Source organism: Chiroxiphia lanceolata, chromosome 6 (genome assembly GCF_009829145.1).
Source record: "Chiroxiphia lanceolata isolate bChiLan1 chromosome 6, bChiLan1.pri, whole genome shotgun sequence".
In the NCBI taxonomy this organism is placed as follows: domain Eukaryota; kingdom Metazoa; phylum Chordata; class Aves; order Passeriformes; family Pipridae; genus Chiroxiphia; species Chiroxiphia lanceolata.
This window is the reverse complement of record NC_045642.1, coordinates 19,156,011-19,182,708: the sequence shown is the minus strand read 5'-3', so window position 1 is coordinate 19,182,708 and position 26,698 is coordinate 19,156,011. Positions and strand designations below refer to the sequence as shown.

General features: G+C 43.4%; 1 long non-coding RNA gene across 3 annotated transcripts; it reads left to right on the top strand.

The window, feature by feature from the left end:
* Window positions 1-1,677: 1,677 nt before the first annotated feature.
* On the top strand, window positions 1,678-21,308 carry LOC116788425. 3 transcript variants are annotated; one of them, XR_004357633.1, is made up of 4 exons: window positions 1,678-1,766; window positions 5,772-5,855; window positions 20,805-20,869; window positions 21,052-21,308. It is a non-coding gene; the product is annotated as an uncharacterized LOC116788425 (long non-coding RNA). The 3 variants fall into 3 exon arrangements; XR_004357632.1 differs by having other exon boundaries at window positions 20,805-21,308; XR_004357634.1 differs by lacking the exon at window positions 1,678-1,766 and adding an exon at window positions 2,917-3,103 and having other exon boundaries at window positions 20,805-21,308.
* The last annotated feature ends 5,390 nt before the right edge of the window (window positions 21,309-26,698 follow it).

Here is a 26,698-nt window from a genome sequence, read left to right as displayed (position 1 = left end):
TGCTACTGAACTATTTTCCAGAAGCTGCTTTTTTTTTTCCCCACTTAAGTTTGTGAAGGAACCTTGAAATAAATAAAACTCAAAGTAATAGTGTCTCCAATCCTATAGCCAGCTTGTGAAAATGTTCCAAGTTGTAAAAAGACTAAACCTAAAGTGGCCCACAGCAGTGCAAAATCTTTTAGGCTGACTTTGAAATACATTTGCACACAGTAACAACCTCTCATTTTTGAACAAACTAACACATAAAACATATCCATGAGGCTGACTATGCTAATCAGTGTAGAGAAGCAGCCGTTTCCAGAAGTTCATTTTCAGCATATAATTTGACCAGATGGAATTTAACTCATCTTTAGAAAAAACACTTGAATTTTAAAAGAAACAAATAAGAAACTCAAACCCTGCTATTACCTTCCCCAAGCAAGCCAGCTGCCTTCCCTCACCTGCACTTGGGTTTTAGTTAGCAGTATTTTGCATTTGGAAATTGCTCTGTAAAATTCTTGTTGCATTTTGCTGGTTCATCTTCCACACCTGCACTACTCACAGGTTTACCTGTTGCAAACCAGGCTCCAGAGGGAATGTCAGTGACACTCAGCAAAACTTTACAGTCTGAGGTGACACCATGTTTCTCCCTGAACTTGCCTGTGCCAAGGACAGAGCTGACACCTCCAGGGGTAGCTCTGCGTGCACAGTTACAGCTGAGATCTGACTTGTGCTGCTGTTTGGGGTCACAGCATACCTGCAAAGAGCTGCTCGCTAGGGCCCACCTGTCCCTTCAAAAAGCAGACTCTGCCCTACAGCGGGATATTGGGAGTGATGCTGGTTGGTACCAGGGAGAGATCTCCAAAAGCCAAAACGCCTAAAGCAGCTTTGCTCCAACGACGGCTTCTAGCGCCCTTTCTCTCCCTCGCTTTTCTGGACAAGCTGGGTTTTATCCATTGGCTGTTACCATTCCCAGCACAAGGTGGCACTCAGTTTCCAAGAGAGGGATTGCTTGGCCCTGCAGCCCCACTTCCACTTAAGAGATGAATGTGTGTTAGTTACAAGCTACTCGGCCATTTATTGTTTTGTACTGTGAGGTATCCCAGGAGCGCATCAGAGTGTTACCTGGGGGAAGAAAACAACCAGCCATGCTCGGCAAGGGCAACTGGGAAATAACTTGATGCTGAATGCTGCTGTGCTCTTGCTGGTTTTAATCCTTTTGCATTCCACCTGGAGTTTCCCCCTTCAGCACTTTCCAGACTTATCCACGCCTGTCTCTGTTTCAGCTGTTTCCATTAGTCAGAACAACTCCTGCCAAGGGCAGGCAGGCAGCGTGTGCTGCTGTGCCTCACATCCTGCTGGGAGCCGCTGGCCACTGTGTTAAAGGCCCTTATGCAAGGGGCAGTATAAGTACAGGATGAATGGGGCATGAGGGGGAAAGGGGAAAGAAGCAAGCAGTGTAACATCCTCCTCTCATCCCCTGGGTCTATAGGAATTCTTTCTTGGTTGAGATCCAGCATTAACACTTGCCTTGGGAATGCTATATGCAACTTGAGGGGGAGGGGCGGTTGGCTGGTCTTACAGCTCCCAAAATCAAGTGAGAACAAGTTGGCTGCTGCCTGTCCTGTTGCTATGCAGTACTTTTAATTTAATATTTGCTGTGGGGTCACACCTCCGTGCTATGTGCTATCAGCAGTAGGAATATGCTGGCCATCTAGGCAACATCTCTTTCTAGAATACTGAACTCTTATGTTTGGTTTACTTGCTATTCTCCCCCAGACTGCAAAGTATTTATTATCTAAACAGACATGATAAATCAATTTCTATGAAGTCTTAATGAAAATTAGGGATGAATACAAATAGCGAAAAATATAGCTGAACACTACCTGGCCTTCCTTCAATCCAGGCCATGTGGCCCTTTTTCTTTGTTGTGTAGCCTGTCTTGCTGCTCTCACAGAAACCAGGCGGTTTAGTCTCTGGACTCTTACTTTTGCCCATGCCTTCTTTGGATCAAGAATTACCAAGTGACAGAGATACTGGGGCACAAAAAAACGAACTGGCTTCCTTAAGGGAACCCAGCAGTGACAGAAGTGACAGACTCTGAAATAGCCCTCATCTCCTAAACACTAGTTAAGGTGCAGAGAAAAGACTTGATGCATCACCTTCTGGGCAGGTTTAAGAATTCCCTGACACTGACAGGGATGCCCAGTGTCCAGTGGGATGACAGAGGTCAGAGATGCAGGAAATCTTGGTTGTCTGTTACAAGCTGGTTTTGTGCCCTTGAACTTTTTAATTAGTGGGTGAGTAGTCATGGTTATCAGTGGGTTAAGGGCCCTGAGAACCGAGCTTTTCCTCAGCTTACTGACAAATGCATCTGCCAGAAGTAGCAAGCTAAGGGAGGCAGAAGGGAAGTCCACACACACACACACACACACACACACTGCAGTTTGCACCCATGATCTGGGATAGAGGTGGGCTGGTGAGAAGCACAGGAGTCTGGACAAGCACACTCTGGAGTCTGAGGCAATGACTGCCATACCATGCTACAGCTCCAGCAGCAGAGGGGCAGTTTCTGTGGGAGAAGAGCAGTTTGTTTGAGTACCTGGGAATCAGACTGGTTGGCTGCATTGCCCAGGCAAGGTTGTAATGTATATTATTTTTTAAAGTCCTGAACTCTTCCACCTTATATTTATTACTTCTCCTGTTCCTGTGTATCCTTCTGGCTTGCCTTTACTTATACTTCTCCTGTTCCTGTGTATCCTTCTGGCTTGCCTTTACTAGACTTGCCTTACACATCACTGAAGCACTTGAAGTCTGGCTCCTGATCTGTGTTCTGTCTGCAAAACAGAGATGGTACTACCTGTGACCTAATAAAGCCTGTAAGTCTAATAAAGCTAAAAGTTCCTCAGGAGAAGGACCTTTCCTAGTCATGCAAACTTTTACATATGTAGTATGAGTCTTGAATTAGGTAACTGTAACTCACAGTTAGAACAGTAAAATTATTGGAAGACCTCTTTCCTCTTTTAGCCTGTAGAAGATGTAGGACAACAGTGACTTTTCTACATTCCTTTCTATCTTTTGGAAAAGCTTCCCCCCTCAACCCCAGCCTAGCATATCTGCACAGGTGAGACTTGCACCCCATTTATGTTGCCAAGCAGCTGCAGTTGCAGTCAGTAAGAATCTATTTAGACTAATTAGATGCTGAAAATCCATTATGGTTCTCTTGTTGGCACCTGTAGACACTAAAAAATTATGTGCCTCTAACAGGACCTGACTTATGGTAGGGCTTCGCAGTGCTTGGCAGGCACAAGTGCTGCTGCACTTCACTGTATAATGGTGTAAGAAGGAGGAGTCTTGGCTGTGGAAAGCAGCTGTAAAGCCAAGAGGAATGGCTCTGTGTCTTGTGACCTTTGCTGATTGTGTGATTGCCTGACGTGGTATCATATGATGACTCTCCTAGACTATTAAGAATCAAGCAGGGCTTTTTTTTGTCCTTGCATCACCAGGATGAAAGCTTCCACAAAGCTGTCATAGCACTTGGTAGTGTACAAGGTGGATGACTTTGGTCGAATTCAGGGATTTGGAATGTACTACTTTGTTTGGGTTTTTTACAGCTCTGCCACTGCTTCCTACTTACAGGCAAACCTGTCCCACTTTCTTCCCCCTGTAAAATGGAAATAATTCTTTTCTCATTTTTGATTTTGTGCATTTAAATGATATCTTTTCTACAGCAGAGATCATCAAATGATCAAGGATTTAGAAGGAAGAAGGTATTAGTCATACACCAGTATCAGATAATATGGTATATGTTCATGAGCTGTTAAGCTCAGCAGAGCCTTCCACCTCTCCAGGGCTGGTTCATGTGGATATTTACTGGCTGCTGTAACATGCCATTTTTCACCAGCTGGTTCTAATCTTATTGCAAGGTTGTCTGAACTAGCTTCATTGCAAAGATTTTAACTGCACTTTGTAATCCTAAAGGAGTAAAGATTAGGTACAGAATCACAGAATATGCTGAGTTGGAAGGGACCCACAAGGATCATCAAGTCCAACTCATGGCCCTGCACAGGACCATCCCCAAGAGTCACACCATGTGTCCGAGAGTATCATTCCAACACTTCTTGAGCTCTGTCAGGCTTGGTGCTGTGACTGCTTCCCTGGGGATCTTGTTCCAGTGCTCAACCACCCTATGGGTGAAGAAACTGTTTCTAATATCCAGCCTAAACCTAAACTTCAGGCCATTCCCTCAAATCCTATCACTGATCACCACAGAGAAGAGATCGGTGCCTGCCCCTCCTCTTTCCCTTATGAGGAAGTTGGAGACTGCAATGAGGTCTCCCCTCAGACTCCTCCGGGCTGCACACACCAAGTGATATTTCTCACCACAAGAGTATTTCAAGATTGTCCTTCCTTTTTCTTGCTCACAGACTCCGAAATTTATTTCTGTGGCTAAAATTGTCAGTCCTTACCAACACTAAAGACTGGAAGTGATGATTTCTGTACAATTCCCAGCAAAGGGGAATTTGTACTCCAGTATTCACTCTGAAAAGTACTTGCAAGCACTGTTTCCTGGATCCTCGCCTGTTGCGCCACCGGGTAGCTCCACTGGTTTGAGAGTGGAGGATGGTCTGGGTGGTGCTTGGCAGCAGCACCACAGCGGGGAGAAGACAATATTACTGTTTGTGCAGGTGGGAGTGGTGCTTGGCTGGGCACCGGGGCCTGGAGGTTACAGCTGGTTTGGCCACCCGGGGCTCCTCTAGCCAGGGACACTGGAAAGGGCAGCACGGGGGTCTTGCACCCTACTCTCCTGAACCTGGAAGCATGGGAACTGTCTGCCTGTGAGCTCTGTGGGTGCACTGTTTGCTTGAAGAAAAGGTTTAGGTTGTGATTTTTCTTTTTGGCAAGTTTTCCCCAGGAGAGGGAGCAGTCCACACAAATGATGTCGATGGGAATGAAACAGCTTGTTCCAGCTTCCGCTAAACCGTGTTTGCTGCGTCGCTGTGCATGCCTTCTTTCCTCATGTTCCTCATCCTTTTCCTTCATCTTCTGACTCCTCTCGTAGCATTGCAACAGCTTTGGCGGTGCTGGCTCTTCGAGGCTGACGTTCAGGGAAGGTACTTGCACCTCTTTGCATTTTAAGCTGTTTTTCCCACCACAGTGCACCCCAAGGTTGCTTTCAGCGCCCTGTTCCACGACTCACATCTCCATCACCGGGCCCTAAGTCACCTCATTCCCAGCACAGCGCCCCGCTCGCCTCCGGCCCGAGCCGCAGGGCAGTGGCTCGGCGGCAGCTCCAGCAGTCACTATGGTGACAGTGGTCAGGCAAAACAGGACATCGGTTAACACAGGAATTTGGGGCTGCTTCGCTGGAAATCTCTTTTCAATTCCAGCAATAGTAACTTCCAGAGGCTTGCTGCTGCTTAGATATCCATTTGGAGGTTGACTGCTTCCCTAGCAGTCCATTATATTTCCGGTGACATATGCGTAAAAAACCAGAGGAGGTTGTGGAGTTCAAAATCACTGCTGCCAAAGTTCCTGTCTTCATGGTGTCTTTTGTTATATTAGGAAAAGTTCCAAAGCACAGTAGCCTGGTTACTGCTTAGGGAAGGGATTGTGGTTTCTTGTTGACTTACTTTGCTATTTATTCCTTCCTTTCTTTCTCTCTTTGTTTTTTAAATAACCAAGAGGAGATACAACTAAGCTAACTTTGTGATAATTGTATCTGGATACTGCATTATATCCCAGTACATCTGATACAAAACCATCTGCTGACATGTGATTGTGATTCTTAGTGCTGCTGTAAGCTGAACCACTCTGGGAAAATTTCCAAGGAATAATGGGAGGAATTCTCAAGGACAAGATGAGGACAGCACAAGGTATCTGTTCAACAGTAGTCCTGGGAAACTAGCGTGGCAGGGAAGCTGCCGTAGCAGTGACTGGCATGAATAATAGTGTTACTCTTAATTTAGTGTGCCAGTGGAAAGATTTAAGAGGTTTTGTGTATGGATGACCCTCAAATTAAGGGCAAAACTTGGGTGGTGAATTTTGCAGCAAAGTTACACAGCTTTGAAGTTGTACAGCTGCTAGGGAATAAACTATTTTCACTGGCTGAGATCTGCAGCTGTCTTCTTGGAGATGGTCATCTCTGGTAAAGACATTCCCTGAGACAGCAGCAGTCTTTTAAGAGCAAATAGCTGCAACAATTGCATCTTTGCAGTGTGCTATCTCTGAATGTCTGATACAAAGAAGCCTATAGACACATGCTGTGATTTTTAATGCTGCTGTCAGCTGAACCACTCCGGGAAATTTTCCAGGGAGCATTGGGCAGAGTTCTGAAAGGCAGATTGAGGACAGTGCAAGGTATCAGTGCTTGCAGCATTCCTAGGAGACTACTGTGCTAGAGCCATATCCTGAAAGGGGGTAAACTTTTAAGTGTGTAGCTTCTTTTAAGTTAGTACAAGCAGGCATGACGAAGCGCCTGCAAAAGTTTGTGTTATGAGCAGCCCCCTACACTACAATTTGACAGTATCTAGACCCATGCTTAAGTCCCCTTTTGTGTAGGTGAGCAAAGTGGGATTTGATCTATAAGCTGTGTGTGTCCTTTCTTTGGCTGGAGGTGTATATTACACCTGAGCAGTGTTGCAATTTACGAGGCAGTAGCTGGAGTATGGCAGTTTACTCCTCCAGTGCTTCTCTGTCTGCTGTTGGTGAATGTTATCTAAGCCCATCAGATCATGTAGTTCATGTTGATTTTGGAGCCTAGTGGGTGACACTACGCAGTGGTCAGGGTAAACAGTTCACACGGCAGCCAAAGTTCGCTCTTGCAGGTCTGAGTTGTCATCTCTGCTTCCAGTTTGCATTGATAAAATGGTATAAAAAAGGAAGCGCATTACTGGAAATGAGTGAGGCAATTTAACTCATATTGTTGATGTGTCCATTCAAAGGGCAACATCAGAGTCAGCTGAGCATGAGCAAATTGCCGTTTATGAAGGCTGGACCTTAGACTCTGGACCTCCACAGTTGAAGAATCACTAAAGGGCCACAGAATTACATTTCCATTATAAAAAAGCATGACTTGAACCTCAATGTAAATGCCATCTTCACCTCAGTTTTGTAATGTGCTCTGAGATAGCATGTATTACTTCAGAGGAATGCACTTTGTCATCTCACCATAGACCTGTGGGCTGGTGCCATCCAAGGGACAGTGCTCTTAGAGAGTTTATAATTTCCATGACTTTCTGTTCAGAAGACATCTCTAGGCAAGGAATTCCTGCTTCCTGTTAAGGCTGGGTGTGCAGCAGATTTTGTCTATTGACACTGGCAAGCCTCTTTAGCTTCATTTTAGTGTCTTTATAGGTCTTTGCTTCCATGTTTCATTACTTCAGTTGTGTGCCTTAAGTTTTAAAATTGTTTTCAGATGGTCCTTCTACTTGCTGGCACTGCACTGCCTGGATATGACTGTACCTGAAAGCTCAACAGTGATGTTTAAACTATGACAGTCATGCATAGTAGGTCTCCCAGGATATTTAATTTGTTGCTGTTTGCTTGCTTCTGGGCATCTGTTTAAAAGGGGAGAAAAACTACCAAACAGAATCAGCTGTTGAAAGAAGCTAAATTCAGCTGAAGTTTTGGATGTGGCCTTAGGTGGGTTCTGACAACTCATGGGCTCTCTCGCTTCTACTTACATACAAATTTGTGTATGCAAAAAACAAGAAGTTCCTATTTAAAGGATTGCGATTTTGTCAGTTTGTGGAGGAGTCTGGTTAAAGGACAGATCTCAAAGTGGTGTTAGGAAGAAAGGGACATTTGTCTGCATAGCTCTTCTCTACTGCCCATCCTCTCCATGGGACTGTGGATGAAAAATGTTTTCAGTTCTACTGTGGGATAGAGAATGCAGCCCAAGTTCACAGAGCCCAAGGGTGGCATTTTTCAATAGTACCAGCTGCTTCATAAGCCAATGGCTGATTTGTCCCTGACCTCCATGGTAGTGGCACTAGGCCAACACTGTATGCTCCAGCAAATCATTCCCTCAGGCTCTGTAAATCCTGTGCTATTGTCCTGCTTCTGGGGCACTGAGAGGACACCCTCTGTCACTCATGCTCTGAGAGCAAACTATGCAGCAAGGGTGGTGGTAGTGCTTTAAGCTGCTGGACTCGGGGTGCAGGGATGGAGCTGAATGCCTAATTGAGGAATGTCAATGGCCGGATCACTGCCAGGAGTGAGCATCACCTATCTGCTTTGGAATTTGCAGAAGTGCATGTGCCACACTACCTGCTGAAGACAGGGCTGTGGAAAACACAGGTCTCTTGAGCTGTGAATCAGAAAGAGAGCAGTTGACACTACAGACTACCCTGATACTGAGTTGGAAACACTATTTGTTCCAGCTGAACACCACCTCCCAACCCTTTCTGCTCTGTCTCTCCTCTGCTATTTTAGTCAGCCTTTTTGTTATAAACTGAGACACTGTGTGAGAACACAGCATCTTCACCCAGAGCAAAGGGCACAGACTCTTTTTGCAATGACTTCTGCTTATAAGGGACAGCAGAAACATTGGTCCTGTAGCCAGGTTTGAAAGCTGTGGTTTCTCCTATTTCTAAAAATTTCCTGCCTTTCAGCTGCTCTGCTCATCAAGAGAGTTAGCAAGAGAGACAACAAAGAGGCTGAGTGGCACTTGCATGAAAGATGGTAACAGAAGAAGGGGGGAAGTAATAAAAATGGGACAAGAACAAAAGTAAGAGTGACCTTGACAGAAGAAAATAACAGTGATGGCCCAGAAGACGGAAGTGCAATAGACAGTGGAAAGGGGAGACCTTGGAAAGATTAATGAGACTAAGCTGTACTGAGGAGGAGGGACCTTGCACTGATATTTCCAGGCAGCTGTGCAGCCATTTTCTCGTGCAGTGAAAGAGATAAACATATGCACCATGTGTTAGAAAGCAGAAATACAAGCGTAAGGGATTTTTCTGTTTTCTCTCTCAATTTTATGAAAATTGTTGGCCTTTTTCTAGAGTTGTTGACTTTTTTCCTAGAAGCTACTTCTCCAGAAGGCGTGTTCAGTTTTGCAGTTCCCTAGTGGGTGGATTTTTACACATGCAGTATAATACCTTTGTTTGGAGAAGTGTCGTGTACAAACAGAAATCTGAGGCTTTATGGCTGGTAGAGCAATAATAATTTAAAGGAAATTCCTCTCTCTATACAAGTTAAGACATGCCAAATTCACCTCTCCCCTGAAGCTAGTGTCACCATCCATGAAAGCTAGTCTGAGCAAGTCACATTTCTCATCTGCTTTGAAGTTCCAGTCAGTGGCAGATCAGACCCACTAAGGCACTGAGCGAAATCTGTCCTGCCAACTCTACCACACTCTCAGCAGGTTCACGGAAGACTATGGGGTAGATGTCACTGCACTGTTGAGTTAATAAAACCTTGAAGCTGCCTTAATTTTGCTGATGTAACTCTGTCTTGGGTCCTAGAAGTGGTATACAAGAGCTCAGGTGGCTGTTTCTTACAATTTTCTTAAAGTTCACTGCAGTGCACGTAGAAGACAGACCCTATTTTCTCTTTAGCAATCTAGGAAGGACCCCCTTATTCAGCTTTGTTTCAGGGAGAAGTTGAGGATGGATTATCTTGCCTGCAAGAGTACAAAAGGAGCATGAAGCACCTGGACTGGATGCTGCCCATCCTGCACTAGTTCAAAGTTTCTCTGGATGTGTCCTTGGCAGATGAATTTCTCCACTTGCTGAGGATTTGTGTGACATTGAGTCCCAGAGGAATAGCTGCTGCTCAACTGTAGTGTTCTCTATGTAGAGAACACTACTAAAAGCTTGGGTACACAGCATTTGAGAAACCTGGCCAAGGCAATTTGCCTGGCATGCTACAGTCCTAGATGGTCCAGCTGGAAGTAACATCCGATCTCTCACTGTTGCTGGGCTGCATCTTTAGTACACAGGCTCCTTGGATCAAGACTGCAGCTTTGTCTGTGTAACTAACACTGCTACACTGGAAGATCCCTGACACAGTCACTTTGTCAGACACCCGTTCCTGCTGAGTCCCAAGCAGCAGCAGCTTTTCTTAGGATGGGTTTCATGATACTGAAGTGGAGGAATCCTACCCAACAAGATTTTCTGTGCTCTACACACCTGTGATGGATTGAGCTGGCTACTGCCAGTGCCCTAGATCAACAGTGAGGATGAATGGGTTGAACATCAGAGGAATCTCTCCTTTGACCACTGATGTGATTGGATTTTAGTAGGTTACCAACACAGAGAAAATTTGTGTTAAGTGAATTTATTTCTTCCTTCCTCTCATATTTACATGTTGAATTAATATTTTATATTCAGAAAGTCAATTAGCTGTGCCTGCCACTGTGCAAGACACATTGCTTTAATTCTTCTTTCAGAAAGTTCTGCTTATCCTGCCTGTGTACAAGATATGTACCTATAGCTTAGGAAACTTCTATTTGCATGGCGTGACTGTGAAGTACTTTGGAATAGCTGGTTCTGTTGTCCCTGGTACTGTGCTCCTAACACAAATCTCATGAATGGGGTGGGCCGTGAGTATAGAACTTGGAAGTTTTTGGCTTGGTTGATGGCATCTTGTTTCAAGTGACACAAGTGAACTTGGAGACAAGAAAGGAGATGTTATTGACTGGTGTCTTTCCAGAAGTTTACACTGCCAAGTTGGCAACAAGCCCTGCTTTCATTTCCGCTCACACTGGCACATCTACCCTTCAAATCAACTGAAGTGCCAGCTACAGTGATTTACATTCTTCTCTCCCAGAAGTGAAGTTTCCTAACGGATTATAAATGAGCCAGAGATGTTTCTTGACAGTCACTTTATCTGTCCAGAAGTGATAAGAATTAATCCAATGGACAGAGGTTTTTCACACTTAGAATAGTTTGAGAATCTTGCAATGAAGTGTTTTTAGGATGTATTAAAGAAGGCTCCATACTGTATCTCATCCTTTCCCAGAACAGCCCTAGACACTGAAGAATAAGTCTTTGGTATGGATGATTCGTGTGGTAGGGACTTGGGCTGGTGATTAGTGTGGTAGGGACAAATTTATTTTACCAAGCACTGATTTGCAGAGGTGAGAAGTTTAAAAGACACCGGAGAAGCCCTTGCCTGAAAATTTTACTCATGAAGTCTGCACGGTGTTTGTGTTGGAGAGGTGGAGGAAGGTGAGGACAGCATATGGAAGATTACTAAAAAAAGAGAGAGTCTTTAAAACTATGATAGCTCCACTTGCCTCAAACAGGCAGATCAGCAGCTTCTTTTTCAGGCTGTTGGAAGCTGTTGAATTGATGGGCTGCAGGCATTTGGCCCCACTGCTGTGGAGGGGACCATCCTCTAAAAGCAGCCTGCCTTCCAAGGTCGTATGCAGACACACAGCATGTTTGGAGAGACACTGGTATGTTGCTGATTTGTGGAATTTTCATTTCCCATGATGATTTTGCCTCACATTAAGACTGGAGCTGGAGAGATTTTGATTTGTGTGGGGCTTGGAGGGCAGAAGATAGAGATCACCGTCACTGTATCTGAGGGGCAGCAGGCAGGGGGACTATTTCTTTGAGAAGTGCAGACATTTACTAGAGCAGGATCTCTGAAGTACCTGCTGACTGAAACATTCCAGGCATTCCTGTGCTGTGCTGCTAAGCTCACATAGCAGCAGCTCATGCTGCTCAGGCTGCAGCAGCCTGTCCTTGCCAAGTGTCTCTTGGTCAGGGACTCTCAGACACACTGCTCCCATTAGCAAATTTACTACATGGAGTAGCACTGCAAGCTGTGAATTTGCAGCTGCAACTGCAAGAAAAAATGGATATGATTTTAGTGTGGTGGTGTTGTGAACAAACCTGCCAGAAGCAGGTGGTAGGGCTTGCAGTGGGCTACCCACCACGAAGGTTTCCTGGGCACTTTGTGCACAGTCCAGAAACTCTAGTTCTATGCAGCCCTTACCCCTCCTATAGCTGCTGTGTCAAGTTGTGTTTGCACGTACCGTAAGGGGCAGAAATTCACACCATATCAGTGTCAAGAAGCTTGTAAATCATCTACTTAATAGTCACAGGTAAGATAACGTATTAAAAACTAAAGGCACTGAAAAATCCTTCCCACCTCACTCACCCGCCCCACCAAGTACTGAATCTTGTCCAAAGCTGCACAAACAGGATTCTGAGATAAAGACCTTGGGTAAGAATTACTAAAACAAACAGAGCATGGAGTAGTTTGTTTAGGGATTGGCCTTCTCAAGGCCGAAGGGTGGGTGTGGAAGAACACACCTTACTGAGAGGAAAGCTAAGAACATTAAAAGAAATACATCTTGGAACTAACAAAGCCCTTCTCAGAAGTCTGTCATATTTTAATTAAATTGATGTAGCATAGGAGGAGAATCATATAAGTACAGTGCAAAGTATGTTGCCTGGGATTTCAATGACTAGTAGCACAAAAACTTTATAAGAATTAGAGGGATCATATTCTGCTTAGCATGATGCAGCGCAGCAGTTATCCAGAGTTAATGCAGGTCTAGCAAGGAAACTACATGCTCCAAACTGCATTTTTGTCTTTACAAGCACTGTACAAGAGAATTTACCATTCAGCTGCAAACAACCTGATTCTGAACACAAAGAAAAGAGCAGAAATTTCCCAATTTAATTCTTCCCTGCCACATGCTGCAAACCTTTCCATAGCAGTACAGTTCCTGGAGGCACGTTAGATCAGACACCATGCAGTGCCTGTCTATTCATGACTGTCTCCATGGCAGAGTTTCTTTCCTATTTCTGTTGTTGCATGGATGAAATCCAGTGTTAGAGTATTATTTGCATTTATGGGGGCTACATTCTGATCTACAGGCAAAAAACTCCATATCTGATCTTACTACTCTGTGATCTGGACCTGGGGGAGATATTTGTAGGTGGAACATGATGAACCATAGGACTATAGTTTTAGGTTAGCAACACCTCAAAATTTGTTCTTTTTGCAGGTTGGTCTTTTTTTTTTTCCCCAGAATAGTATGTGGTCAGTGCATAGGGGTAATGTCTACATCCCCTTGACTCAAGGCTTGTTTAACTTTCCTATGCTGTTTGCAGATAAGGCAAGCGTTATCGTTTTAGCACAGTCTAAGAGAAAAGGACAGGAGGGAGCTATTAGATCCTCCCTTGTGTTACTCTCTGTCTGATGGCAGGGTTGTCCTTCACACTGATCTCTCAAATGTGGTAATAATAACAGTAAAGCTTTATTTTTACTGGTTATCAGCCAAAAGCAACAGCTAGGCTAAACCAGAAACTATCATCCCTTCTGCCTTTGCAGTATGTGTGCTGAATCTTCTGCTTCCGTAGATCTTTCCTGAAGAGACAGGGGGACGCAGAGACCTTCATCCCATCCTGGTCTACCTAATCCTGGCCACTGTCTAAGAACAGGCCCCATGCCCTATTCCCAGCAGGCCAACGCTCTCCCACCCTCCCAGGGCAAATCTACACCACCTCCCTTCCGTCCAAGCTCTCTTTTGCCATTAAGACATGGTGGTTTTTTTCACAGCTCCCTGTTGCTGCTTCTAGCAGTTGATACCTCTTCTTCCTCTGTATGTTCATGGCAGTCTTCTGTTTTTTCAAGGGGGCCCTATCACAAAGTTGCCATGTTCAAAACCATGGAAGACAAATTATGTGTGTCTGACCAAAATGCTCCCATAAGGGCCAGAACTGGGAAAATGCATGGACTGATTCTTGTGCAGGGACTCTGCATCTTTCTGGAGTGGAGATGCTTTTTAAGGAAATAATAGAAACTGTTTAACCCAAGGTGTTGAGGACCACACTGAATTTAGGTGAATCTAATCTCATTTGTTCATGGTGTACTTTGAAGGGAAGAGATTCTGCTGCAAAAGTTACAAACCCAAAGGAAGTCTGGCCCTCCTACTGGAAAAAAGAGCATGCTCCTTGCATGCTGATAGTGCACAGCTTAGCTTTCCCTTCATTTGTGTGAGCAGTGGGAAAATAATCGGGAGGTAAATCCTATTCAGGCATAACTCAGTCATAACTTTGGATGGTGTTCATCTTCATTCTAGATATCTGCAAAGTAGGTGTGTACACCCAAGCTGCCGAGTCTGGGTTCCTTTAATAGTCAAAGGAAAGAAACTGGCAGTTGCTTGAAGAATTTTCAGGGTTAAGTGAACCTTGCCCTTGGTGCTGTTGACAGAAGTTTGGTCTGGGCTGAGATGCAGATGTCTGTGGTGAAATCCCACCCAGGGTGTAATAAAATCCTGGAGGACATCCTGGGACCCAAGTCATTCTGCACTGTGAAAGGAAGATGTGGAACACAGGAAGACGGTGAATTAATAATCTATTAGGAACAAGAAAGTCCTGTTAAGGTTGTAACTCTACCAAGTTAACACAAAGATGGATGGGTTTTGAATAGGGAAAAACAGGTGTAACAAACCCCTGTAGACTTCAATATGGGGGACAAAACACTACAGACAGCAAGTCATTAATTTCAGGGCTAGCTTGCTGGACTGTGTATCCTTAGGACACCAATGGAAAGCTCCCATGGGGCTTGTCAGTAGGTGCAAAGGACGGAAATAGGATTTTCTAGGAAGGCAGGTGGTGACTGAGTAGCACTTCTATTTTTGGTTTTTTGAGGTCACTCTATTTGTTTTGAAGTCATTCTAATTCAGGATTGGAAAGGGCCGGGAGTTGGTTTTTTTTGGCTACAAATTTGGTTTGAACTTTAACTGAGCGGCATCTTTCTGTGGCGTGCAGCCATGCAGCCATGAGGAAGGATTTTGAAGGGCAGTAAGAGGCAGGATTGGCAGCGTCCCTCAGGCTGCACTGACAGGCTGGTCATGTACAAGTGCTAGAATGGCCCGACCCAGGTTGGGGCCATCACTGCCAGGCCTCTGCCTCCCATCTACTTGGGATAACAGGACTGCTGGGGCTGTGCCGGGGAACACCAGCTGCCAGGCAGGTGAGGGGACTCTGGTGTCCTCTAAAGACAAATGCACGAAGTCCTAAGCCAAATGGGCTAATGACAGGGCTGGTTCTGCTCTTCTGTTGAAACACTACGTGTCTGTGGGTTTGCCACAGTTTGTCCACAGTGCATCTCCAGGAGGAGGGAATGGTAAGTCTCAAGACAAGAGGATAGCTGCTCGCTTCAGACCTTCTGCATGGGGAACATCTTCCTGAGATCTTGCACACTCTGTCAGTGTGCTAAGCAAGTTATCCATCCATGAATGAAACCTTTTTTAGCAATAGCCTTGGCAGCCATAGCCTTGGCATGCACACGTGAAAGAAGGAAACCTCTTACACAGGTTTAAGTAGGCTTTTTCATCTATTCCCAAAGGAAAAAAATTCTGGTCCACTAGCTCCTCACTTAGCATAAATGCTGGTTTCAAAGAGCCTTGCTAAATGATGTCTGGCAAAATCTATGATGCAGGAGTAAGAAAACAAATTAGGGACTTGTGTTTGGAAGAGTTTATTCTTTTTTGAATACTGTGTAAGACAGTCTCCTGAAACCTCAGAGGGGCAGTAATCTTGCAGATTTTGTGCTTGGAGTCAAAATCAAGTTAGATTTTTTCCTGTTCTTGTGGAGCCCTGTAATTACAATAATATTTGAGTTACATGGTTGGTGAGCTAGAATTATTTCTCATAGCAGAGCCAATTGCTGAAATAGAGATATATTTTGATACTTTTCCCTCTCAAGCATGCCCAGAAAGCACACATCTTAACTCTTTTATGCTGTTGTTTAGGAGCTGGGAGAAAATCCTCTAAATATAGTAATGGCTGTGACACTGGTACAAAATAGCCCCCTTTCCCTGAACCCAACATTAGAGAAGGGCTGGGAGGGAATGCTGCAATAATCAATCACACCTTGATTACAGTACTTTCTCTGCTCCAGTGTTGCATTGAGAACTGCAAAGTGGCTGAGACGTTTTTATCTGAACAGAAAAGGAGCACTTTGGGTCCAGAGCAGCACTTCTCGGAGTTAGTTCCTAAATTAGTTGCTTCAGTGTATGTCTAATGTAGCCATGATTCTTCTGGGTACCACCAAGCTTTGGTTCCCCAGGCTAATGTTGGCTGCTGCTGAATTTGCTGCTGGCATTTCTCCAAATGGCAGCACAAGCTTTCCCCAGGTGGTTGGGATGCAGATCCCACTGTAATATGTGGAAGAATGAGTGAGGAAAGGCCACTCTCATCCTCCTGCCCAGATGCAGCAATGTGTGCATTATCTGACATCTGGCTGTGAGGCATGATATGTTTTGGTGAGGTGCATAGCTGATATCCCTGATATCCTATGGGAAGTCACATTAGACTTAGACTGCTGGAGATCCTGTGCTCTTTCTGGGTGGGTGCATTTGACCACCATCCATATCAGAATCTTCAGAGAAGCTGAGGCAGACCTCCATCTGGCCAAATCCTGTCCCAAAAAGAAGGCTCGTTCTGAAGAGAACTGGCAAACTGAATTCCTGTGACAGATAAGGCAGCTTCTGTAGAGTAAAAAAATATGGCTACAGACCAGCTAGAAACCACTAGAAGTTTGTTGCAGCTGCAGCTGCTAGATTGCAATAGCAAAAAATATTCTTAACACTAACTAGTTTGTCAACTAGTGGACAAAAGAATTTCTTGCACAATTCAGAGGAATATGCTAATACATTTGTAAGGAAAGGGTTTAAAATTGCACAACGTGCTGAGGAATGATACGTGTGGGGATTTTGTCTCATGGCCATTGGCAATTAGAAGGAATGGAAAGATAACTGCATTTACTCTGTTCTTCGTTCCATGGAGCACAGGGAGGCTCAACCACAGCAGATACTGCAGGCCAAAAGTATTCAACTGAGCATGCATGGGATGAGTCCATGGCAAGGAGAGTCTGCACAGAGTTCAAAGAACAACTTTCTGCATGACATTGTGGAAAACATATCACAGTAAAGATGTCACCCCAAGAAGGTTTTGTTGGCCTAATTGAATATTAGGAAAAAGTTCTTCACTGAAAGGGTGGTCAAGCACCGGAACAAGCTCCCCAGGAAAGTGGTCATGGCACCAAGCTTGTCACTGCTCAAGAAGTGTTTGAACAACACTCTCAGATGGTTTACCTGGATCCTCATGGGTTCCTTCCAGCTCAGAATATTCTATGATTCTAATTATTCTGAATTCAGTGACTAGTTAGGTGTTCGTTATTCACTTCCAAACTATTATGATTTATATTGTGTTTCATGTGGTGTGACTAAGCTTTGATTCCAACAGAGTTGTTACAAATATTATTAAGAAAACTGTGTCATTCTGAAAGTAAAACAATGCATAGATTTATTTTCTGTGCCTTTAAAAAATAAGAGCAATGAGCTATTCTAAGCAATAAAGGTATGCCAGGTTGAGGTCTTTTTTATGTAAATGTACTTATCTTAAATTGCTCAAAACAGAAACTTCATTTCTGTGGTGTAAACCATTTTCTTAACAATTCATTTAGTCAACATAGCAATTACAGAACCACTCTTAAAAGTGAGTATCTAAAAGACTTGCAGATTTATAGCAGCTGGCTTGTGTTGTTCACAGTCCACTTGTTCAGACTGGTTGGAATGGAGCATACTCACTCTTTTCTCTGGATGCTGGCTTAGGACTTGCTAAGACAGAAGGGCCCAGGAGACTTTGGGGGAACTCATTCTTGGTTAGATCTCTAACCGAAATGTTTCCAGAAGGATCGATCTGTACTCACCCTACTCAGAAGAACAATTGGGATTCAAGGCCAAGTGAAGGAGATAACTATATTGCAATGGAAGAGCAGATTGCTAGTGTAGATGCATCTCCCTATACATCTCGTTAGTGTAAAAACAAATGGGATGGGGCTTCCTTTTCTCTTGAGCTTCCTTCAGCTGATGAGAGATTCCTTCAATTTTCAAAAGTGTCAAAGATAGTTTTTCATTTTTTTGTTGGATGTTTCCTTCACTTCACATTCTTTTTTTCCATTTGTTTGCTTGCTTATTTGTGTAGCAGTTGTTATAGCATCTATAAACAGGAAAAAGATTGCATGTCTCCCCTCTCCTCCTGCTTTTAATGCTCTCTAAAAATAATTTCTTGTGTCTCACTCTCATCTTCCCAGATGTTACATCTCTCTGGAGTGTAAATAACTGAATAACTTAGTACTCATACACGATGTGATACCTTTGATTTTAGTGCATCAAAAATAGGTTCTGATATAGAGAGTGTCAGTATCAAAAGTGAAGGCAAGTGCTCTGTTCTCGTGAATTCAAAGTGAAATGAGCACTTTGATGTGAATTTCAAATGAACACAGAGGGAGCGGTCCTTTCTAAAGTAGTTCAGTCGGCACCTGTAACCTCTTAAACTACAGCCTTATCTCTCATGTGAATCAATATTTGAACCAATATTTACTTAGGACTCAGGCATGATTTATATGGGAGTCTTGGTTTTGCAACAATTGGTGTGTTACTCAATCAGATTCCCAGGTGACTGGTTAATACGTAACGAACCAGATTTGTAAATTCAGTTGGCACGTGCTATCATCAGAATGGAAAGGGGAAATTAATTATATCATGTTGTATTTAATTCATAAATCTGTTAGATAACTGTAACTGAGTACTACGTGCTCTGGTTAGAGGGGCAATGGGTTTCATTCTGTTTTCAGAGGGTTTCTAATCTGGATTAATTTCTTGGTGACCATTTTCTAGTTGTCATAAGTAATTGTGTTATTCCTCTTTGTCAAAATGGAAAAAAAAAGGATTAAATTAATTACTTACAAAATCCCACATTAAAAAACTCTATAGTGTGCAGCACTAAATCTGGTAACATTTAAGAGTGAGCTTAATTCTGGGGTCAAAAACTAGCCCACAGTTGTGAAGTTTAGGTATATCACAAAACCACTCTGGCTCTATGTAAAGTTACCTTCACCTCCTGGGCATTATCAGTGATTGTTTCTGAAGGAAGGCCATTTGTCTGGATGATGAGGAGTTTCATACAAAAATCTACTCCATTCATTTTATGCCAATATTGCAATAGAAAGATTAATGAAAGAATCTAAAGACCTATACAATAAGCAGTTATTGTTAATCAAAGATACTAGGTCAGAGGACTTACTTTGAAAATGTTATTTGATCTTTTGGAAGAGATTTTTTTTATATAAAATAAACGAACCCAGGAAATTCAGAGTAATGTATTTCCTCCTACAAATAGCAATGGTGACTTAAATCTATTCAGATAGGTTAAGAAATCCTCAGTGTCTGTGCAAAACAGACAAGACCTATAGCTTTCTAGGTCTCAGGCTAGAACACTTGAAAAATCAATGTGTGTGTCTGTGTGTATGCAAGAACACAGTCGGCCCCTGAAATGCTCTAACTTCTTTGTTCTCATGATCCTCCTGTATTTACCCTGTCTGCCCTCCACGTGTGTGCTCTAAGTCCAGTGACCATTTCTTTGGCAGTCAGTTCACCATGAACAATCACACTGTGGCATATTTGGAATCATTTTCTACCTTAATGACCTTTCTTTAACCTCAAGCTGCTCCTTGTTATCACTGAGAAGGAACAAATGTGTCTGAGTGAGGCAAATAGCTGAAGCTCTTGCCTAAACATATATCTTGCCCCAGGCTCTGCCAGCAGAGTTCCATTGCTGCCATTGCTGCAGGCTTGGCTCCTCAGAAATTCCAAAACTTCTCTCTGCCACCTCCTTACTCTGAGTGCACCCATGATAGAGGTTTAATGGCCCATGGGGAGATAACCAGCTAGAAACCATTCTTTGACTGAAATGGGAAACTCGGCCAGGATGGCATAGAAATGATATCAACTGCTTAAGTATAATCAGCACCTGAGTAAAGACTATGGTGTCTGGAATCCATATCTGGAATCCACTTTTTTACATCTTAACATAGGAAAAAACTGCACCATGCTTGAATAACCAGCAGTACTGGAGTTGCAAGTTCCATCACAAATCAATCACTTCAGCTTGCTGTTAGTCCATTGCAAAGCATGCTTAGCATAGCAAATTGCTGCGTAACAAGCAAAAACAGAGGGGGGAAAAAAAGATATTTTAGAAGTCCAGGACATTTTAAAATTAGTCTGTGCCCTACCTCATTATTTGGGTAAATAATAGATTTTGAAATGTTTTAGAAATGTATGCACATTTTTACTTTACTACTGCCTATTCTTCAAGCAACATATTCATGTAGGTGTACTCTAGAATCTTTTTATTTTATTATACTTAAATATAGAGCATTTACTATCATGCTAATGGAAGCCACATGAACATAAGAAGGAAGTCTTCTAATTGGCTTGCTCCTGCTCTGTATGTGTCCAGTGAATGCGCTTGGGTTCTTCACAGCACACAGGCTCTGAGCATTTAGCACAAGCAGTGACAGTGCCTGGTGCCTGGTTATGGTGCACTACCTGCTTTATCCTGCATGATTCTCTGCAGCTTTTTATTGGTGACCATTATTACATCCATGGTAATTAATTCTGTGGCTTTTTTTCCCCCTCCCTAGTCACCACATCATACCTACCCTCATGCCAGCCCACTTGCTGTCAGGGGGACATGCCCCACCTTGTGTAGGCAATTTGTCTGCGTTGCAAACTTGAGACAGCTAGTGGCTCTGGCATGTTCTTCCTTGCAGCAGTTTTGTTTGTCTTTCAGCTATACACTTCCACAGTGAAATTCATAATACACAAAACTGTTAGTCCAATACCTGGCCACAGTAGGCATATTGAAAAAGACACAGATTATCAGAGTTTAGAATTTCCTGAGTGTTTTCAGTGGGTTTTGTGGTCATTTTTAACCCTAGGAAGAGCTACAAAAGCATGCTATCAAAGAAAAGAGACTATATCCAGTTTCTTTTTCTACTGACAGGCTGAAATCTATCCCAGTAAGGCTGCAAAGGATGTGGAAGGAAAGCTACAGATGGTAGGTGGCAGGTCAGCTCTTAGACAGGAGAGCAGTAGGGCACCAACACAAGCTGGGGCAGGAAGGGGAAGCAAAGAGTCCGTCCCTCTGTGGTTTGGGTGGCACTGTCACAAAAGGACAGTGGTGCAAACTGAGCTAGCAACGACCTGATGGCTGAGGACCCCCCTCCAGTGCCTTCCACCCATTCCTCCAGCCTGCAGAATCAAGCACAGCCCTGACCTGACGAGCTGCTTCTCATCCAGAACTAATAAAACCAAAGATTAAGAGGGAAGAGAGAGCCAATTCAGTGCAGGTAAAGAACTGGTTACTATAGCAACTGTTTTCTTCTTTGAGCATAGGTTGGGAGGACTCCCTTGCAAGGGGATTTCTGTGCAGTCCCCAGGCTGGAGGGGGAAGTTGCTTCAAGAATCTTGTTTGACAAAGGCTGCATGGCTGCACTCTTGAACTCTGCTGGGGATCGGCGCGGGGAGGGGGGGGGGGAGAGGGTGGGGAGCTGCGATAGGGTTGTAGAAGAGCTTGACTCTTTATCCAAGCGTAAAGCAGAGATTGAAGTACTTGAACTCATGGGAGAGAATAATGAACTAAGTGGGCCCATATTAAAAGTGATACTCAAATCATAGTGTATTATTCTGTGGGTTGCAGCCACACCTGAAGCTGGGGCCGTACCTCAGCACCTGACACAACCAGGAGTTTTAAGGCTGGAGTTTTTAAAAGACATAAGAGAATACTTAGCTAATTCCTACTGGATTTTTGAATCTGAGGTCCTAAGAAAGTTTCTCAGATGGGTTTCTTCAATAAGACCAAATTGATGCAGCGTAAGAAATTAAATAGTTTGTAATATAATAAAGGCTTGGTCAGTTTGACTCTGGGAAAAGTCATTCTCTGGGACTAGGGCCAGGTAATGTTATCTTAGCATACTGCTTGGAGTACCTGGCACTGTACAAGCTCTAGGTCTTTGTGGTTACCTTAGACCAACATAGCAAATGAATGAGCATATTATCCTTTCAGTAGGGCTGCTTTCTGGTGTAACACACCCCTTGCATTCACAGGAGACACAAGTACCAACCAGTACCTAGGGTAAATCCCTCCTTTTTACCCTCCTTAACCCTGTCTGCTCTGGTAGGTACACTGCAAGGGCCAAAGTTGCACCTCGTGTTTGGTGCTGGAAACCAAATACAGCAGGAAAATAAAACAACATGTGATCGTCTTGAATTTAGTCCTGAAATTCTCTCTCACACAATGTCAAAGCACAGAAGATGCAAATGTTCTTGATAACAGATGAGCAAAAAGGGCTTTGGGTGAAATATTATGCCCCCCTCTTCTCCCTAGGCTCCTTACTGTCTATTTTTCCATGCAGTACTTTTGCTGGAGACACTGATATAGGAGAACATTGTCTGCCACAATCCCACTACCCTTCCTATCACCGAGGAAGAGGAAGAAGGGACAGCTGTGCAGCCTCTCTTGCAGCTGCATCTCACCTAGGTGGCTAACACAACTGCAAACCTTCCTCATCCCTGTCTTTCAGAGTAGCATTTTTTTGGCCACTGATGCAGGGAATAAGAAACAGCAGCCTTCATATTTGTTTAAAATACATCAAAAGTCGTACCAGATGTAGGACCAAGGAGTCAAAAAATGAAAGCAGGTTCCCTGCTCCAAGTGCAACTTGAATGCAGGACTAGGCTTGGAGTATTTTGCTATGGCAAAATGCTCCCCTGTGAGCAGTGCGCTGAGGTGGTGAGCCAAGAGGCTCTGAGGGACTCAAGGACAGCCCTGAACTATCACCCACACTTGCAACAACTGCACAGTTCCCACAGCAAAGTCTCCATCCCCAGACTAGTTTTAGAAAGGGGATTTCCAAACTCAACATCAACCTGCTACTCGTTCATGAAGAATCAACAACTTATCGCCATCTGCTATTATGATGTCTGCAAGCTTTTCAGCTGAAATAAGTGTCTGTGCCCTATCATTCTCTCTGTGCCATGTGGCAGATCCAGCCTTAGGTGGCATTTGATCTGGCCAGTAAAATCTGCTGCCACTCAGTATAATAGTGAGAAAGACTTGTGAAAGAAAGTTAAGTGCTTCATAAGTCAGAATTCTAGACTTAGCTCTTTTGTGAGCAATAAGCAATTTCTGCTGCCACAATGCAACTGATGTGAACAAAATCATCATCAGTCTAACTGCTGTAATTCCCTTGCTGCAGATATACATTACAGAAAACTGGAAAAAAAAATTTCAATAAGCTTTACTAAAACACACAAATTAATAAATTAACAAAAGGGTCATGTTATACTCTCATAGAAAAGAGAAATGATTGACTATTTCATGATTGAGTATATGATTAAGACTGCATTCAGAACAGTGAAAAGTAGAAATTTCCTTTAAGACTTGCAGAAGTGTCTCAATTACTTCAAAGGAAGTAGCAGACTCACTGACCATTATATTCTGTTCAGCCATTGGTCATGATACGGAGTTGAGGGCAAAGTTTTTATTGTCTGAGGGGAAAGATATTTTTGTAACGAGTAGTTTTGTGTCCCTCCATATTGACAGCAGAGGTCATACAAAGTCTCAAGGCTCTGCTCACACCAGAAGAGGGGAGCTTAGTCCAGATTTTACCTTGCTTACAGCAGAATTAGTCGCTATGTGTTTGTTTGTGACCTAACCTTACTTATCTCGGTTGTCTTCCTTCACAGGCTTTAAAGCCAGGTTATCCAGGGGATACAGGCAGCTGAACTATTACTCTCTTAATTGGTCTCATTTATTAGATGCTGCAGCAAATTAACCTATTAGATGGAGTCAGAAATTGAACATACATATAGAACCCATGTCTGCTAGCTACAAAAAAAGTGAGCTAATGCAGCTTGGTTGCTATGGTGTAAAATTTGACATAAGGAATATCAAGACACGTTTGCCTTTTCCCATTACTGAAGAAGATGGCTGGTTGATCAACTAATCCATGAAGTAGGCTGTTGCATTGGTACCTAACAACAAGGTGGTTCTAAATGGAAACAGGTATCAGTTGCTGCTGAGAACATAATCAGGCTTCTCAAAACCAAGTCCAGTATTTTAACTAATCAGTCAGTCTTGGAGCTTTTGAGCCAATAATTCAGCACTTAATTATCTTCTTTTAGTTTTTTTCTGATTGCCTTTTAAGTTTCAATATATTCCAGTGTTAGCACAAGCCTTACTTCTGTTGATTTGAGTATATGCATTACCTAAGTGTAATTGATTTCTCCTTAAGAGCAGAAAAATATTACATATATAAGTAGAAGAAATTGTTTTATTTTCTTTTTTTCCTGATTGTTTTATTTGAATGTGGACTTAAAACTTAGGACAATTACATCTTAGTAGCTCTCTAAGGAGAACCTGTCACTCTGTTTATCCATTTAATGCATACTGCATGAAGAAGAGCGTATAAATTTCTCATGCGTTGCTCCTCCTGAATGTTTTGAGGTAAACTGGGGAAGTTCTTGAATAAGAGCAGAAAATGCTTTATTTTCCTGTTTAGTGAAATCAATAGCTGTCTTTCCACACGCTTTACTGGGTTTTGCATCATACCTTCAGACCATTCATTGTTGGCACTGCTGCCTAGACTTTCAATAAGAGCAAGCTTGTGCCACTGCTGCCACATTGCTTCCTGCCCGCTCAAACCAACCCCACTTGAAATGCACAGTGGCAGGGGTAGCGTGGCTGAAAGGACTACTACCCACAATTTAAACACGAGAGTCATCTTAAGCAATAATGAATTCCCAAGCCAACATTTACTTTTGGGCATAATGAAAGAAAAATAATTTTGGCAAATAACATATCGATTTGCCTTCATATCAACTAAACCTGCAGGCCCTTACGATATGTGTATCAGGAGTTCTACCATGAGTACTTTGTTCTTGCCATTAGTGTGCTCTGTATGTTTGTGGCTCCCCAGAAGATAGACCAGTTTGTTGTAAAACACGGTGAACTGTTTTCAAATGAGTTACACCCTTTTTGTAAAATCAGCAATAAATTACAAGTTGCTAATGGCTAATAAAGTGTTAAAACAATAAAGGGTGTAATGAGAGGAACAAATGTCTAGAGGAAATATACACGTGGCCTTCATATGGATCCAGGATACTTATCAAACCAGAACTTATTAAGGGACTGAAATCCAAGCTAAACTCACACTAAGAAAGGGTGTGTTGTAATAAAAAGGATATAAAAAAATAGTTCGTAATTTTCCTATCTCCTTTTAAATTCCCTGATACTTCGAAAGAGATTACTGGATGTTTGGAAGCAAAGCTTATGACTTGATATGAACAGCTATCAGCAAAGTGGCCAATAACAACAAGTCGGAGTTTTATTGTATAGTAAAAGTTGATAGAATTCTCTATACCCAAGAAAAACAAATATTTAATTTCTCTGATTTGACTGCCTTCTCTTTCCACACTGATAGCAGTCTAGAAAAAAAATCAGTTAAGTAACTCTAATTATGAAAAAAAACTAAAATTAAAAGTCCTGTTACTCATGCTATCATGACAAAGCAGTGTGAAGCTCAAGCACTTGGAAACAGAAAGGCCTGTGTGAAAGGCAAGTTTTTTTTGGTATTTTCACCACTTCTTCCCACACATAGAGACATAAGCATTTGTTGCAGAAGAAGCTTTCCATCTGTAGAACTGTGTTTTGGTATTTAGCTATTCAACATCAGTGATGCTGTCAAGTACTTCAGCAGGGACCTGAAAAAGAAAGGGCTTCTCTGCAACCTGTGTTACCATCTCCAGCAGTCACTGCCTGTGTCCTCTCCAGCATCCTAATCTGTGCCCGGGTTAAGGGATTTTTTTTAATAAATGAAGATCTGAAGCATAAGGAGAAAAGAAAATGTGTGTCTCTTCTGTCCCAGTTTGGCAACCCTAATTCATATACCGCTCCGCCTCTAAACTAGAGTCTGGTATGTCTCAGCCAAAACAGCTTCACTTGTGCTAAAGCTGCTTTGCCAGCACAAAGGCTGCTCTGAAGCCAGTTCTAGAGTTTTCCTGCCACTTCTCAGAAAATCCTTGGGCTAGTTGGGGGTTTTCCAGCACTAGAGTGCCAAAACGAAGCACGCAGACAAAATGAGGGAGCAGCCCATGCAGTGAAGGGGAGGGATGAGGGAAGGAGCATATCAGGAAGTCCCTAGCAACCCAGCAATCCCCAGCTTTAACAACGATCACCACAATAAATGGCGACTATTATTACAAGAGCCCACGAGCTTTTCTCATATACAGTAAAAGACCATCAAGGGCGAGCAGCCAAAGGAGGGGGGAAAATCAGAGAAGTACAAAGGTAGTTCAAGGCTTAAAGGGATTTATTGCTTTACTGCTCATTTATGACGAGGTGGTACAAGATGTTGGGCAGCAACCCCAACCCGCTCCGGCCGGAGGGGCAGAAAGCTGCGGCCGCTCCAGCTGGGAGTGACATCACCGCTCCCACCCTCGGGGGCCGCCGAGGAAGGACCGTAAGGCAGGTGCTGGCGTTTCCCAAAACGGGAAAACATTTCTTTCCAATGCCGAAACTACCAAAGAAACTCAGCTCGGAAGCACTGCGTGTGGACGCTGTTTTTGTTCCTGTCGCTTTACCTTTTTGTTCAGGATTTTCTCCCGAGCCACGAGAGACCAGTTTACCGTGCGGGCATGAACCAGCCCTCACACATGGTAGCTAAAAGTGACTGGGTAACTTTCGGTACGGAGCAGATTTTAAATAAGCGTATTGTTCATTGCCGCCATCCACTTCGCACCGCAAGGGGATTTCCCGCATGTTTCGGTGGCACGTCACGGGTCGAACGGCGCTGGCACGCTGTGCAGGCTCGGCACGGCCAGCCCTGGCTGCGGGGG